This window comes from Nicotiana sylvestris, chromosome 6, assembly GCF_000393655.2.
Source record: "Nicotiana sylvestris chromosome 6, ASM39365v2, whole genome shotgun sequence".
In the NCBI taxonomy this organism is placed as follows: Eukaryota; Viridiplantae; Streptophyta; class Magnoliopsida; order Solanales; family Solanaceae; genus Nicotiana; species Nicotiana sylvestris.
The window spans coordinates 118,604,398-118,609,725 of NC_091062.1; positions in this window are offsets into that span (position 1 = coordinate 118,604,398).

Here is a 5,328-nt window from a genome sequence, read left to right on the forward strand (position 1 = left end):
TATTCACCCCTTTGTAGATGCTCCATGAGCCAAAGCTGAAGTAGCAAATTGCAGCCTTCGAAGCGTTCGGCTCCTCGTTGACAATTCTCCAAGGCTTGGTATATCTCCGCAATAATCATGGGCACAATGCTGAATGGTTGCCCACCAATTCCCTCCATTAGAGTTTTGGTTACCATAGCTAGCCTGGTGTGGATCCTGGCTTTCTTCATTGGAAACAATATCATCCCCAGGAAGTAAAACATGAAGATAAAGACCCTTCGGTGAATACGCCCCAATGATGTGAGGGCGAACTCGTCAGGATAAGTACGGTAAGAATTGATGTGACCGTACCTCTCGTACAAATAATCAAATGGAATATAAGACTCTTTCAAGCATGTCAAGTCTGGATTCTTCTTTAGACCCGTCATTTTGAGAAAACCTCTACCCTTGCGATTTTCCAGCATTAACAAACCCGGAGTTTCCCATGGTATACCAACTAATCCTCCTATTTCCTCCAGCAGGGGTATCATCTCAATGTCCCCGAAGCGGAATACAGACCTATCACAATCCCAAAATAGAGTAGCAACTTCTATGATCTTGTTGTTAGGTTGGATTTCCAGGAGAGAAGGTAGATTTCCTAGGTATTTTCGGACAAGAGTCTGATCACTAGAATGAAGATCCTCCTACCAGCTTAGCAGTTTTGGGTGGATGTTGGTGACCATGCCAAATATGGGGACTTCGTGCCCCACATTTCTGCAAAACAAAAGTGTTAGGCCCTTACCCCCACTAGACTCGACTATTTAACATCAACAATTAGCATGTAGCATTTAGTTCTCCAAATAAATGAATAGAACGTGGTGATGTCCATTTGGGTTTTAGGGAAACCTAGTGGACTTTGGACAAGGCTATCTTAAAGAGTCATTATGTAGACGACATAACTGACTCGGCTAGGTTTGACCATGATGCATGCACAATTAAACAGAGTAAGGTTTCTATGGGGTTTTAGACTAGTACCCTTGAGCGGACAACTCAAGGGGGAAAGGCACGGAATCGTCGACTACACAGTTGATCGACTGGTTTTACCACGAATATGCCTTTTCCGGATTTAGGGGGTGATAATATCGGAAGACCGCAACCACTCATTATAAGCGTTGTTATGGTATTTGTTTGGCACGAGTGGAATATGATGTTGAGCATGATTATCCAATAATTAAAGCAGATTGTCACATATTTGCACATTAGGAAAGTAGTAAATACAACAGTTTTTCATAACTTAAAGTAGTAGTAAAGGGAAGCAGTAAAGGGAAGAAACAAAAAGACAAGTCAGTTTTGCAATCGAAAAGGAAATTAAATGTTTAAAAGAAACAAACAAATAATTACGCATAAAGAAGCGTAAATTCACAATAATAGTCTGAAATGGTAAAAGCCTAAAATTCCCCAGCAGAGTCGCCATGCTGTCGCGCCCCCTTTTTCTCACGAAATCGGGTTTATGACATTTGGGAGGACAACTCGTTCCCTTTTGGGAATTGGGTTTGCATAGAAGAGTCGCCGGCTAATGATTAAAGGGCATTAGGACACTAAAAGGGTTTGTTTTGAGTAACCAGAGATTGGGTATGAGCTTGAAATTATCCCAAGAGGAAGGTGTTAGGCACCCCTTAGGATCTACTAGTATGGTTCCTGGGCAGACTATTGTTGTGAATTTAGGTGCAAATAACACGTAGGCAAATAAAACTTCAAATAAGAGGGGATTTTCACGTAATGGTTACAAATAAACAAAAGTAAGAAAAAGGAACTAAAAGAGTTGATTTTCTTAAAAGAAATGGTTAAAAAAAGTTTTAAAAGAAACAAAGAAAACAAAGGGAAGGGAGGTCCTAGGTTTATTAATAATATGGATCACCCCACACAACATCTGGTAATCACTCCTCAATGAGGGGCTACACATGATGTTATCGTGTAGTCATCATATCCATATCTACCATTTCCCACCCCATTAAGGTATTAAAGCGCGTAATGGTCTTGTTTACTTATTGCATGCTATTACCCGCCCCAATCCTATCAGCCCCGGAGGCACTTGGGACTATTAATCTTAGAGGGAGGAGGTATTGGGCTTATTTGGGGTTTCAAAAGGTAAAATACTAAGGCGACAAACAAAACACATATAGCAAGTTTGGGGAAGCATATAAACAAATAAAAGGGCTCAAACAGACCTCCCTTAAACCAAAAAAAGCACATAATGTAGCATGACTTACATGTACTGTTTAAGGTCTGATTAAAACATAAAGGGTCGAGGCAGACTAATTTATTACATAGTTCAGATAAGAAGCCCGAGTTAGGCCTACCTGCTGGTTGTAGCATATAAAATCTGATTCAGTTTATAAACTTTCACCCTATGGCTTGCCTATGTGCTGGACGAAGACCTATATGCATGATATCTACTGATTCCAGAAACAATGAAGTGAATTGATTACATACTGAAGAAAGAAAGGCGAGTTTTTAGCAAAGGATTGCCATTTCTGAGACTGGTAATGCATTATTACTGCTGATTTTAGGCTTATAAACGAGTGAGGCGATTCAGATTCGATTAAAGCTCATATAGGCATGCTTTCTATGCATTTGTCGATTTTAGAACACCTTCATAGACATAGTGAAATGCAGAAATCCTACAAACATGATATCTAGGTACTGTACTATATGAACATGATATCTAATTGCAGTTGGTTATTAAGACCTATAAACATGTTTGCCTAATGAGAGATGGATATGCAAGATTCAGAAAATCCTATAGGCATATTTTCTACATGCATATGCAGAATTCAGATTTCGAGTAATTATAGACATGGTGTCTACATGAGAGTGCAGAAATTCCTATAGGTAGGTTATCTAATATGAGAATGCAGAAATCTTATAGACATGGTATCTATATGGAAGTGTAGTAATCAGAGATTCTTATAGACATGGTATCTACATGAGAGTGCAGAAATTCATAAATAACCTATAGGCATGGTATTTATATGGGAATGCAAGATTCCTATAGACATGGTGTTTATATGAGAGTGCATTCAGAAATAACCTATAGGCATAGTATCTATATGGGAATGCAAGATTCCTATAGACATGGTGTTTATATGAGAATGCAGGAATTCATAAACTCCTATAGGCAGGTTATCTACCCCTTTTTGCATGCATAGTTACCCCTCCCTTTTCACTAGCCATCCCCAAGAGTTTACTACAAAGTTCTTACAGCCCAGAAAGGTAAAGTAAAAAAATACACCGGAAATTAAAAAGTACAACCAAGGAGAGCCAGATTCAGACTTCATGTCTGAAGTATGAAGTAAACCTACTCCAAGAGGTCATATTTTAAAGCCTTTCTCCCATTTGGGGTGTGTCAAATTTCCCTAAGACTCTCATATGAACTACGGGCAGTGCTTACACCCAAATATATCTCCAGATTAGGACATAGTGCAGTGTGGAAGGGCCAGCCCTCAGGTGTCCAAGTTCAGATGGAACTCGAGGTCCCAAGCCAAGGCTCACAAGAAGGGGGCAGAATTTAGGAACTTAAGAGAGAGTGCAAGTGCAGAAGTAGGATTCTGAAAGGGGAAAGGGAAAAGGGAAGCAGCTTAAATCAGTACACATAAGGGTATGAGGGTGGGGAAGTTTCAAGAGGCAAAAGAAAACCAGGATGAAGGGCATACCCAGCAATGGAAGATGCTGGCACTCCCTCCAGTCTGTTTGCTTAGAGGTCAAGACCCCAGTGGTTCAAACTTAATTCATGGGCAACAACTTACATTGCCATGCCTTAAGTCACAACTCAAAACACATAAGGGTGATAGGGGAATGGGGGTTCATAACAAAGCACACATAAGGAAATCAGCATGCCAATTTAAGCGCTGAGATATACAGAAACAACAGGTGAATATGGATACAAAAGCAGTAAATACACCTAGTTGTGGTGCTAAAGATTAAATTCGGACATACCAGTTTCAAAGAGACAAATTGAGAAAAGCAGTAGGTCTTGCAAACAGGCTACAGTACAAACAGGAAGAGAATACTGTTGTGTATAAATGTTAGTTCAGAAAGTCTGTGAGTGAGTCCTAGCTGTGTGTGAAAGAGTCGTGCATTTATAGTGTGAAAATCAGGCAAAAATAAGGTAAGAAAGCAGTTAAGGAACTGATCATCAATTAGGAATCAATCACACAAGACTTCTTTTAATTAAGGAAAAACGGGAAAACTATTTAAGGGATCTTGTGCAAAGCATGCAATTTGGGTCAAATACATAAAAAGTTATTTAAGGACAGAACTTGGAAATACACGATCGTATAAAAAAGGTAAGAAAATAAATTAGTAGCCAGTAAATCAAGAGTCAGAGATTTTGTAATTATTGGTCCATGAATGAACCAAGTCAAAAAAGCCGAGAAAGGTTTTAACTTAAGTCGAATCATAGGGAAATCAACAAACAATGGAAAGAAATCAATCAGACCTATTCAGAAGGAAGTCAGAACTAATCACAAATTTGAAAGCTATTCAGAAGGAAGTTCATCACATAGGAAGAGAATACAAACATGTTAAGTTGAAAGAGGATTTCGTGTCATTGCAAAATCAGTAGATAATAGACTACAAGAGCATGGTTGTCGCATATGTTAGCAATGTAGAAGAGAAGTAGCATCTAGTAGCATACAAAAGATCCAATGTAAAGGACCTTAGAAGAGTTTAGTAAAAGTCAGAATCATATGTAAAACAAGGATGTCAAAACTCAGTTCAAAGACTCGAAATAGGTAGGAAAGAGTTAGGGATTTTTGAAATAAAACCAGTTCAGGCAAATCACATAGCCAATGGCTTCCCAACTTGGAAAAAAACCCCAAATTCTAGGGGTTCTATCATCAGAAAGCAACAAAAACTCATGAGAAACATGATAGAAGAGTAATATGTGTAACACAGCAGAAGAGCTCAAAGAAAACATGGTAGAAGAAACTAATACGAAACATACTGGATATATTGATAAGAACAGCAGGAGAAGCATGTTAAGAAGTATTAGAAGAAACTTAACTAGAACGTAGTATAAGGAACTTAGTAAGAAACACTTAAGAACATAGTAGGGGAAAATATAGTAGAAGAAACACACAAGAACACAGTAGAGGAAAATACAGTAGAAGAAACACGCAAAAGAAAGAGAAAATCCGAGAAAACATCTAAATATTTCAGAAAAAACCTAGATCGAAAAAAGAGATGGTTTCGAAAGTATAATTTTTGTAAGAAAATCCAGAAAATCGTTTAAAAACTTAGGGAAAGCATAAATCTGGAATAGATCTAAAGAGATTAGAAAAACCTCAAAACTAGGGTTTTCAGAGGAAC